The sequence below is a fragment of the Ceratosolen solmsi genome, unplaced genomic scaffold (genome assembly GCF_000503995.2).
Source record: "Ceratosolen solmsi marchali unplaced genomic scaffold, CerSol_1.0 scaffold23, whole genome shotgun sequence".
Classification (NCBI taxonomy): domain Eukaryota; kingdom Metazoa; phylum Arthropoda; class Insecta; order Hymenoptera; family Agaonidae; genus Ceratosolen; species Ceratosolen solmsi.
Genome location: NW_011948430.1, coordinates 3,861,172 through 3,875,003, shown reverse-complemented (window position 1 = coordinate 3,875,003; position 13,832 = coordinate 3,861,172).

Here is a 13,832-nt window from a genome sequence, read left to right as displayed (position 1 = left end):
ATCTTTATCAATACTAACTTTGTCAATATTATTTGAGCATCTTGTGATTTCTGTTGTTACACAATCTAATTCTAGCTGCAAATTTAAGCTTGAAATCACTTATAAATAGTACCTATTTGCACTAAGAGTAATAATAACGATTGAGTTTATACTATTACAAAACGTATATTACATAATCATAATAATAGCGATAATAAAAAATATTTAATAAATTTATTTACCATCTCTAATCACTTCCTAACCTATATATACTGCATTAATTTATTATTTGAAAGGGCAAATTAATTTATTAAATAACAACTTGTTACATTACGCATTAATTTTATAAGCAGTGTTTTAGGTAGTAAATTATAACGTATTTTATTATCATCGATATTAAGTATTAAAATCGATTTGCCAATGAAATATCCAGTCGCCATAAAGTTAATCATTCACTAAAAGAAAAATGAAAATGTACAAGGTCTTTATATGAAATAATAATAATTTTAGAATTAAGACGATTACGATCAAGCGAGTAGTATCTATTGAACATTTCTAATTAATCACAAATAACAATATACAAACTTTGAATGATAAACAAAAATTAATATTAATAGGGAATAATCATAAATGAAATATATTTTTTTAACTTTAATTTTTGCTCCATTTCAATTTAATAAACCAATTATGTGAAGTAATTTTCTAATAGTGGTTTAGATAAAATTACATTTTTATTATTGTAACTATATTTTAAATAATATATAATAAAAACAAATTATTATTTCAGGCGTGAGAATTTATAGTACTACTTAGCACGTTTCTTTAGAGCGAAATATATACTTTATATTATTATAATATAATATTAAGTTTTATATTTATAAATTTATAAATACTTATAGTATGTAAAATTATAATATTATTATATATTAATATATTTGAATGATGAAAACTCTTTAATTACTTGGGAAGAATTTTAGTATTAAGTAACTTGGATTTCACGAACTAGTATAAAAATATTATATTCAAAATTTAAATAAATTTGCTCTTAGATTTATTCGATCTACCTGGTTAACGCGGTTCTTTCTATAATTTATCACTGTTCATCGAGTAAGTCAATTTTTCTTCTATGAATAACAAACTTATAATTTCTAAATAATTACATTTCTATTTATAAGAATTATATTATATTTTTTACATACTATACAATTTTACTGACTGAAAATTTCAATGGAAATGAACAAAATTTATATCTGTTTATAGGTAATTATTTAAAAGAATTTAAGTAATAAAAAACATTCTTCATTGTATAGACGTTCTAATTTTTATTAATAAACTTTGTAATTTATATTAATTTGAATCATCAAATTTCTCTTTTAAATTAATATTATATAGCAAATAATTTAAAAATATTAATTCTCCATTATCTGCTTGCATTATTGAATGTAAAAAATAAATATTATATTATTATTATTTATACAATGTACGCAATTTAATGATTACAATACAGGTTTTTTATTTATAATTTCAGATTAGTCTAAGCCTATAATTATTAATGACATAGAATTTAAAGTTTTTAACGTATTTAACTGTGGTTCAGAAACCTACTTGATATAAAGCCAACATAGATATTATTTAGAATTCAAATTAGACAATTTTTAATATTAATAATTTAATACGCGATATGCATGTTAATTGTATTTGTGGCTTTTTAAAAAATAATTTCATCACATGATATTGTAGTTTTTTTTTATAATTAGTATAGCAATATAGCAAAAAGACAAAACAAGGCGTACTTATATTTTTTTGTTTTTTAAAGTATATGTTCCGTATATAAAAAAGCTTTTAGAGAGGAATTTATAATTTATGTCACTCATAAATACATAGATTCATAAAAATTAATAAATCAGGCTTATATAGATAAACTTTTTTTATATTATATTATATATACTCTAAATCAATTACAAGCTGAATTGGAAATTTATGTAATTAGTCAATTTATTTCTAATTCTTAGTAAAATATATTACTTACTTTTATATATAAAATATAATTGATTGAAATCTATAATAAATTATATATTATTAAATTTTTACTACTATAATTTTTTTTTAACGAATACATTACTTATAATAGTTGTTGTACAACACATAGTAATGCATCCAATATTCAATTACTTATAATTTTAGCACTTAAACTTTTTCGTTATAGCTAAGCAAGCTATTTCTGTATTATGTAAAACAAAATTGCTATATTTATGGAAACATTAAATCGTTCTGTAAATATAATTTTACTTCTACGAATATTTTTAGTAATTAGTTAATCGAAATCTACGATTTTATTAAATTTAATATAATTTATTTGATTGTTGTAAAAAATAAAAAAAAGAATTAAAATTAAATATAATTAAATTAAATATTAAATATAATGTTAATATTTAATATCATATATTAAAGTTAATTAAAATAAAATAAAAAAATTTAATTACATTATATAAAAAAAAGTCTATTTTATTAATTCTATCGTATTTAATAATTTCGCATCATAATTATATAATCCATTATTTATTATTTATAATTTATAAATATAAAATATTCATTATTGATATACATTTGTAAATAAATTTATGTACTAAAATTATAAGACATTATTCTATTAATAACCTAATTAAAATTTTGCAATACATAAATTTATATACTATGTAGTTTAAAATTTTAAATATCTATTTTTATTAACAACATCATCTAAATATAGTATTGTTATAACATTATATTATTATTTAACAATCGTTATTTTTAAAAAAAGGTTAATTTGAATTTTTTTTATTACCATGTATATTTGCATTTTGTTATTAATTTTTACACAAACATTGTCTAAATTTCTTATAAATATTATTGATTGAATAATAATCAGTATTTTATCTTCACAAATAAACAAATAAATTACGTTGTAAAAACTAGAGCTGGTATTACACATAAGTTTGAGCCATATCGCTAATTTGTCAATTATCCGAATTTCTATTTCACAATGGATTACTTAGTCTATACTTCAAGGTCACATTGATCGTACAACTTGAATCTTGATGACTAGTTGGGGACTTAAATCAAGGAGGGAATCTTCTTTAGATATAAATCGTGGTGATAAAGGGGAGATGGTAATGATGAGTGGCATATCGCATGTATCACGCTCTATCTGTAAATAAAATTCAAACACGCGCATCTGTACAACTTGATTGGCAAATGTAGTTCACAATTGTAAGCAATAGCACTCCTGGTGACTCTAAGTACTTTTAAGAGTATTTTGACTGAAATTTCTGTTCGAGTCGAATGTTTGCGTATGATATAGAAACTTTATAGAAAATAGTAGCAGTTGTTTTATGATATTCATAATGAGATGATTAATGATTAGGTAAGTATACATAAAACTTTTCGTAAGCTATCAAGCAAAATTGCATCGTCAAATATAAACATGATAATTTATATCAAATAAAACATTGTAAAATAATTTATTATACTTACATATTTCATGTATATATATATATATATATATATATAAGATAAACCTATTAATAATCGTTATTTTATTGCAAAATTATTCTCAGCCTTTATCTATTTATTATTTATGTTTAACGATACCTAAATTTGTAAATATATTGTCACTTGTGTTTTTGAGTATATTATTCTAACATGTTATCCTTGTATACAATAATTTATGCATCTTTTAATACCTCGTTATGGTAGACTTGTGGTTCGCGTTGAATTCTGAGCCAGGAAATGCATAGTAATCTACACATCGCAATTACAAGTAGATTACGTATACAAAGGCTCGTATGTTGCCTTCGATATTTATTCATTTACAATATGTATGTGATCTTAATTTTGTTTCTGCCGATTTGAAGATTTTAATTTATTTACCATAATGGTGCGGATAGTAACCGTGTGAATGGCTATATAAGACGATATCTTAATAACTTAATCTTGAAAGTGAAAGTCAATGAAAATGTGTTATCATATACCCTATAATATATGATATTTGTTTAAGTTCTTATAGTCTCTTTATTTTTTTAATATGTAAATTAGGTATGTATGAAATATATACGAATGGAATGCTTTTACTTATTCTTATAAGCGCAATGCTATTCGTTTAGAAAGAACATATTTAAATATACACACAATTATTGAAAAAATTCTCATTTATAATTTATTATTTTTTTTTACTCTGTACAATAAGCTCGTTTTTAGCGTTTATTAAGAACTTGAGTATCGTACTACAGGACCATATTTGATATATATATATATATATATATATATATATTTAAAAATTAATAGATGCGGTTGATTATTACTTGCTGCTTCGTAGAAACAAGATACAGAGAACGACTGAAGGATACGTGAAATAAAAATAAAAACTTTTTACAAAGATAGAGTGTCTCTTTATATGTGAAACATACGCGTCTATAAAAAGCATGTCTGCCAAGGGCTCGGGAGCACACGCTTGGTGCCATCCGCTCTTGCTTATTCTTACACTTTTATGGTACTTTTTAGATTAAAATAACCAAAAATTCCGTCCCACCTAGTACTTAGATGAATAAATACTTCCTCGTTCTCTGAAGAATTTTTCATATCGGGTTGAGCTTCGTATAACCGCTCCCGGTTAAGCTCGTATCTTAAAATATAGCATATTCCTAAGGGCACTTACATCTACGAGAGTTTTTGCTTAGTCTCTCACTTAAGAACACGAGCGAAACACTCGAGATTTTCAAGCAGTAACTAATCGAGGGAATGTCCAGGTCTAAGAAAACAGGACGACCCTCTAAAAGCAAATCAGTTTAAAGTGCGACTTCAAAATGCCGCCTACAGCGTTCCTTCTATTTCTGAACAACAAGTATTCAAAAATAAAGAGATTTGAAGTAGTAAGGATATGTTAATATTTTATTAAGCTTATTTAATATGATCGAGTATTTAAAGCATCCTGAATTTAAGTATAAAGTTTTATAAACAGATTTGGTAGAAAAACTATTTACAAGTCTGTCAATCGGAAAATTTAATATTGGAAGACAATTGTTTCTACTTCAAAAATTAATAATTAATATTGATGAAATATTAAGAAAAACCACGATTGATTCTACGTAATTAAACTTTATTTCTTCATAAGTTCGTATCATAATAGTGTATCAATTACTGATACAACATGAACTATAAAACAAATATTACAAATCATATTAAGTGTAATATTAATAACTGACCAATAGAGGATAGTGTATGTGTTTGAGTGTCGCGTAATTTGCATAAGTGTACAGTAATGTGTACGGGGTTTGCTGTAAATGAAAACCAAATACTTAATTACATAATGTACTATAAAAACATGTTTTGTGTAAACATTTATAAATTAAAGGTTAAATCATATATAGTAATGCAAGTTTATATTTTATACTTTGTAGTAAAGTGAATTTTGAAAAAGTAGTAATTATAATCATAATAAAAAAGTTTATTTTGTTTCGATTGAGCAATTGTTCACTCATAAAGGTAACGATAATTAATAATGCGAGTATTTTTACTTAACAAAACCGGTTACACGACATTAAGTTAAAATATAGTATTTCAAAACATTAAAGCCTTTTAACTTTGCAACACAATTTATTTATTACCGCATATGAACGCATATTTTATCCATGATGATTAAATCCCAATTCATATAAATATTCTATGCAATATGAAAATAATAGTACATGCATTTATCAATTTTAAATAAGAAATGTTAATAAAATTAGACAGCAATAAGAATATTATAACATTCAATGTACATAATTTTAAGTAACAGAGAAAGTAATAAAGAGGTGATAATATATGTACATGGAATCAACTTGAAGATAACATCTAAGGATTTTAAAGATGCCTATACCAATTAATATATTCATTTATTTAATTTCATAAGCTTCCTTCTCATTCACAAGCTTATATATAAAGCAATATTTCTTATTTTCATATTCATTAATATTTAAAATCAATCTTGAAAATCGAAATAAGATGCAAATAAAACGAAAGATTAGATAAAAATTAATGAGCTTTAAATATAAAATTCGAATTCTGTGAATAGAATGAGTGATGGGACTATGAATAAATTGTATAGATTAGAATCGATAAGAAACATAAATTGTTATATTATATTAAATTTAAAAACTTACTTCGTATTTAATGAGATAATATCGTTGCTTATAGTAGAAAGAATAAAGCAATTATTTTCTATTTTAGCAAAAACTAATATAATATAGAAAAACAGTTAGAGCAAAATGGATAAATTAGAAAAGCATTATAAAAGGGATATAGTAAAGTTTGATTTCGCTGTAATTGAAGGACGATTACAACTGTAATAAGAATAGCGGTTACTAATCATTAGTGAATTCGAATATCACATGCAGTTGCCAATGGAATGAGTATTGAAATTATTCTTGAAGTCCTAGTAGTCATTAATAAATGCATTGAAAGATTCGGAACAACTACCGCCATCATTGTATGAATGATTCAGTAAATACTTATGCTAACGAGGAAAACAATAGTATATAGAATTTTTATTAGAAACACTTTCAATATGACTTCACCAAGAGATAGTCTTCGTTGATAAACTGATTATTATACCTATAGTATATAGCAAAGAATTTGAGCACAAGTGTACTAAGATAACGCACGAGTTGGAAAAAAGCGCCGAATGCAATCCCAAGTATTCAGGAGGAGTCAGAGGCATTCACCCGCGACGAGGCTTAGGTCAAGGAGAGCCTGTATATTGTGCAGCAGAAGAAACTGTTGCAGTTATTGGAACAAAAGTACGTTTTCGTCGATTCAGTGGGGGAGGTACTCGAAAGTTCGAAATAAAATATTGAGAAAATATTGAGAAATAATGAGAAAAGCAAGATATACATTACAATCAATCAAGAGTTATCTGGTTTAAACAAAATTTTGAAGGAAAAAATTTAGATACGAAAATCACAAGCTTCCGAAAAGAAATCAACGAGGCGATAATTACGTTAAAGAAGACGCGACGAAGAATGTAACGACAACCTTGGAGGTTCCATAGGCGAAGCTGCAGGTGAAAGCGCGGTGGTAAGTGAGCATCCAGAAGAGGGGAAGAAAAAAAATAAAATAAATTCATTATGAAAAGCAGACTAGTGCAATGCGAAGAATTGGTAGGCAAGTGCAGTTTTGAGAAGCACAACAATGAATCGCAGGTCAGGTCAAGTCACTACGCCGTATTCAAGGTGACAATAGAATAAAATAAAATACATTATTTGACGACCGTAGAAAATGGGACTCTCCAAGAGACCGATAAAGCGCCCAAACCATCGGGAAAAGAGGCTAAATAGATAACAAAAATCTCTTCGTTGAATCTTTAAACACAACATCTAGATTGTGACCTTTACCCTCTTGTAAACATAGAGAAATATCATGCAGAAACGTAAAATTATGTTAAACCCGCAAAGAAGATTTTCGAGAGAATTTTATGGTTCTGTTGATAAAGGAAGAAAAGATTAATCAAATGTAAAATTGACTATCTGACGATAAACGACCATTAGGGGTTCTAACTTAGTAGCGAGGTAGGGAGAGAGAGAGAGAGAGAGAGAAATTCAAGAGCAAAAATATTAAAATAAATAAAAATTAATATGGAAGGCATGGACAAAGAAAGCATTTACTATTCATGACTATGAGAATTCACATGAAATGAAATTCAAATGAATACAAAATTCAAAATATATAGACTTAATACTTATCTTCACATCGTTTGTTTAATATTCACAACTGAAGTGGAAAAAATGTATTGGATTAGGTAAATGTACAGTTATACATCAAATATATTATTTCAATCTCATATTAAAATCACTACATTTTATTTAATAATTTTATCTAACCATGAATTGATAATAATAATATTATAAAGCATATTTTTTTTAACAATTTTCATAATTATTATGCTGATAATATTAAGTATTCGATCACAGATATAAATATTTTCACAAATATGTTGAATAAACCATAATAAGTAATACATAATTTATTATATTTAAAAGTAGATAAACGTACATAATAAATTATATTCCACCATTTCAAATAGGAATAAATTAGAATTTTATATTTAAAAACTATTAGATTAAGAAATCAATTAAATTACCAACACAAAACCTGAAAGAAATATTTAATTAATTAAAATAAATGGTTGATTATTAAGAATGATATATTGTTATAATAAGCAGAAATTTGTTTTTTTTTTTTTTATTAAATATTCTTTGCTAAAGAATTATTAGCAAATTATAGTAATTAGTGTAACGTAGCTCAAATTAAGTAGTGCAAAATTATATAGAAAAAATAGTTTTTACAGTATTTCAAATATATGTATTTAAATTTCTAGTTGTGTGTAAGTACATACGTTCTGAAACATTAAAAGAAAACTTAATAACTATATATATATATATATATATTGTAGGAAAAATGTAATCAATATGCATTATTATTAAAGGTAATAAACATTATCACTACTTTTATGATTGTTATTATGATTGTAATTGATACAATCAATATTCTCAAGGCCAACTTCATATATTGCAATTGATTCGGTATCAAATTACTTGAAGCTACCGATTGACATTTCTCTGTCACTTTATTCGTATTATAAATATCTAAAGATTATAATTGATTAAATTATTTTTAGTTTATATTTTAGAATTTATGATATAGTATTTCAACAATATTCACATTTTTAGTCATACGTAAGTTTAAATTCAAATTAAAATAATAAAAATTTATCCCATAATAATATTTTCAATTACGTAATTTAAGTACATTATTATTTCATTTTTATAATATTCTAGCAGTAACATTTTTATTAAACAATTGCTTAAAAGTTTATGTCTTTAAAATTTAAAAAAATTATTTTTGATTTTGAGATCTAAATTTAAATAGTAATTCATAATTAGAATAATTATTTTATTCAATTCATTGCATACATCGAAAAATTTGAAATAATTTTACAATTTTATAAAGGTTTAATAAAATTAAAACCCTGTATATTTTGTATATATATTTTCTATTTATATTTTTAAGTAAAAATGCTGTTTATTATTATTAATTCTTAATAAATATTAAATATTTTAATTTTTTTAAATAAATATTTAATACAATTATTTGAAATGACTAAAGTAATAGCTAATACAAAAAATTGTTTAAATATGAAATAAAAAGCTGAATAATGCTACGCGATGTTATGGTCCTGAATTGCAGAGATTGATCATGAAATAATTATGGTTAAACTGAATATTCTGCTATACGACACAGTAATTCGTTATGCAAAAAATCCCTTCATATATAACGTTTCCAAACATTATATAGTATACTCATGTGATACTATATAACAACCATACGAATATAATTCGAAAGACTGTCTGTCATTGTCCAAATACTCAATTCTAAAATTAGTCATTTATGTACGATATTTTAAATGTCATAGTTATTGATTCCTTTTAGTTAAAAATTTTTAGTATTTGAAATTAAGGATATCTTATTAAAAATTGAAATTAAATACATTGGATGCATAATACTTTCTGTAAAAATTAAATCAAAAATATATTTTTAATTTTGAATACAAAAACACAATGAAAATATTGCTTGTATAATAATGACACAATAAATGAAGTACACATTATTATTCTTCAGTATTCAAGAATAATATTTATTATCAGTGATAAAAGTCTTTATAATTTTAATAAAACATTAAATATCTGAAAAAGTGACGCAAACGATCAATTTTACATTTTAATGTAATTCAAATATAACCTTTTCTAACTCAACAATCTGGCGCCATCTGTCAGAATTTAACAGAACCCATTTACATTAATGACTTACATAAACATAATTATATAGTATGATATGTAAACTATGGTAAGAAGTAAATTTTTCTAACAAAAACGTTTTGAATTATACAAAGCATGTAACTACTTAGAACTAATTATATAAGCAATTAAATTAGAATTAAAACATTAATAATAATAATAATAATAATAATAATAATAATAATAATAATAATAATTCATTTACAAAATAAGAGACAAATCATATTTCAATATTTTTAATTAGGAGGATATTTTATATTTCAAGAAATGATTGTAAATCTAAATATATAGACATCGTAATATTTTTTTATATAAATTTTGAAAATTAGATAAAAAGTGTAAAAGCAAACGCTTGATAATAAATAGTGGAGTGACAAATAAAGAGTATCTTATTTTAAATATCTTTTTATATTAGAATTTCAAATATTTAAAGGAATTTTTATATTTATACATTTCTAATTTCTATTTGTAGAATATAATAGAATAATATAGATAAATAAGAATATGTAGATGGTACACATTTGGCATAACAAGTACGATAAATTAAATTTGATTACTTAACACTGTTTTAAAAACGGAATAAAGTGCAAAGTTGCCTTAAACTGTACATGAAAATTATTTTTAATTAAATTGTTTAATTAAATTATTAAAAATTGTTTTTAAAAATAAAAGGGATAAATTGTAATAAGCGATCACTGATAATATATTCCTTGTCAGGTAAAATTATCATTTTAAGTAATATCAATAAATTTTATTGTAATAAAAAATGGTTACCTTTTAATATTGTCTATCTTAATTACATAAAAGTAATTTTATTTAGTTGACATAAAACATATTTTTTAATATAAAAATATATGCATTTTCCTCGATTAAACGTTAATAAATATTCTGTATGACAATCTGAAGGATGACAAAGCATTTTTACTATTGTCAACATTGCTATTAACGTGCCAATCTATTCCAAACTTTTTTTGTACGAATAAATAACTTATTTTGAATGTCACAATATTTTTTAACTAAGTAATACGATGAAATTTTTATTGGTACAAATTAAAAATAAATTTTATGACTGTTTTGTTTTAAATATGAACCAGAAAATAATGAGGAGCATGAAAAATCAAATTTATCATTGAGTGATCGTATCTCTTTGTTTTTGTGTAAATGAGAGGCATTTGGTATTAAATTACTATCTTTCACAATTCTCGGCAGGATGTGGAAGTTTCTATGCATATCAACACAAGACTGGATTTATTAACTCTATGAAATTTCTTTAGCTTTCGCAACACCAGGATAACCGTTAGATCTCTTATTTTAAGAGAACAACGAATAATTTCAAAATCTCTTTGAAGATGAGATCGCTTCGTATATTACTGTGTTGTAAACGTTGTACTTTTAGGAAAGTACAAGACTGAATCACGCAATGTTGATCGTAAAGAAATTCTAAATGATCAAGAAATCAGAGATGATGAGAAGATGATCAGAGAAAAATCAAAATTTAGTTTACGAAATTCAATTAATATTTATCTAAGCTATTAGGCTCTTAGGCTAATATTTATCCTTACAAAATAGTTAAAGATGAATATTGTACAGAAAAATGTAATCAATATGTTTTTTCGGAAAAATATGTTAAGAATATACAATTTTCTTTTTAATAATATTTTATATAAATATTATAGAATATTTATCTTAATAAGAAAGTGTAATATATCGATATGTAAAGATATGAAAGAGTTGAAATGATTTAAAGAGCGTGTTGAATAATAAAAATGTAACAACAAAGTATTTTAAACACATTACACATTTAAATTCGATAATATAATTTCGAATGTTTCAAAAAGCAATTGAGTTTAATTTTCAACTAAATACCAAACCTTTAAAAATATTCAACATACACAAATGATCATGTATTTTTCCAAATGCTTTGTTTAATAAAATTAATGCTAAAATTTACAGACATGGAATAATTAATTGAAAAATTTTACAAAAATTTAATTTAATAATTGGTATGAAATCGTTATATTTCAAAATCATAAAATAATTACTTTTTTATATGATAATTTTATAACGTAATGGAAGATTATTATAATACGACTCTAAAGAAATTTCAAAAATACAATTGAATATAAAAAATACAAATGAAAAACAATTTAAATATTTTTTATTTTACGGTTTACAATAAGTATTATATGGAATGAAAGACATTTTCCATTAAAAAGGCGGCGGATTTCCTATTTATTTACAAATACATGTTACAAAAATATGCTAAAACAAATAAATGCTACAAATAATCATATTGCTGTGAAATCAATTTTTATAATTTTGTATTTTCATTGGTAGAAATGGCACACGTCTTCGTGTTTTTTTAAATTGATCAAAACATTAAATCGATCAATATTAGTGCTTGATAACAATAGCTTAAATTAAGTAGAAATAATATATCCTCAATATTATTCAATAATTGTTCTATCATCTTTCAATCGCTTTTTCTTACTCCTAAACAAAATCATTTTTATATTACAACTATTATAATATTAACTATTTTGAAAAAATCATTTGATAATATAATTAACAAGATATGAAGAAGTAATTCATAAGTTAGTAGTTCTACAATATGGTTTTTTTTTTTTTTTTTTAAATGAACAAAATATTTTGATTCTTTCAATGCCTATTTAGCAACAGAACATTTTTTCACATAATACGATTTTATAAAAATTCGTAATTTAAGCTATTATTTAAAATTTTCATAATTATCAAATACTTTTAGTATTTATCACAAAAAAGACAAAATCCTTTAATAATAGTTTATTGTATACTTTATGTTAGAATTTATTACATTATATACCCAATGAAATTTTTTATAAATTTCAAAAACATATAAACTAGTATATGAACATAATAAATATATTCTTGATATAAAAATAAAATTAATTTTTTAATCTCGTTATAGTTATTACGATATTAGTATTAAAGCAGAATAATATTTCTTTGTAATTTCTTGTAGTATGGTTCTTTGATGGAATTGGAAACTCATTAAAATATTAAATTTTAATGTTAATCATAGTCACATCCAATTCAATCTCAGAACTAGTAGATTTACGCAAATGGAACAAGAAGAGAATAATAAATATAATATTCACTTTTAGTACAATAAAAGTATATAAAAATTATCGTAAATTCATATACAGCTTCATTTGTAAGCCTACATATAAATTCTGAAAATTTTATCTGCCTTAATTAAACAGCAAATTCTATAAATCGAGACAATATAAAAGTAACCAATGTTGAAACAAACTACTCATAAAATGATTACCGACAATGAATATTAACACTGAATATAAAAAAAATATTCAATGTATTTCAATGGCTAATTGTATAAATTATATTATTAGTTACACATAAACAATTTATATTTCAAGAACTATAACTCAAAAGTTTTCAAATTTTAGATTATAAATTGCATAAAGAATTTTTTTAATAAAAATTTGTTCATTAATATATCATTTAGGCTATTATTCTCAAAAATTACAATTTTTTTTAACTTTTATTTAAAAAGCTACTTATTTTATATATTATTGCTTAAAATTTTCTTTCAAATACTATGAACTTTTAGAAATATAGTTTTGAAAAAAAATTGTTTCATTATACCAATAACAAAAAGGCACCCAAATAATGCAAGCTATATGTACATTAGTAGCTTTTCCTTGTTTCGTCAAATTCTAAAATGTATGGCGACAAGAGTCATACGAAAAAATAACTATTATAATATATAAACCAGAAATAGGCTTTAATACAAAATTAATTAATGTATATTTATCTATAATAGTAAAATAAGTAATAATTTGATATATAATCTATCTTTAGATGTCATTATACTGATTTCAATTTCATTTTAGAGAAATTAAACCCAAATTTAAGTTACCTATGACTTAATAAAATATTTGTAGGAAGTACAAAGTAGTAGAAACCTTGTATTTTTAGATTAAA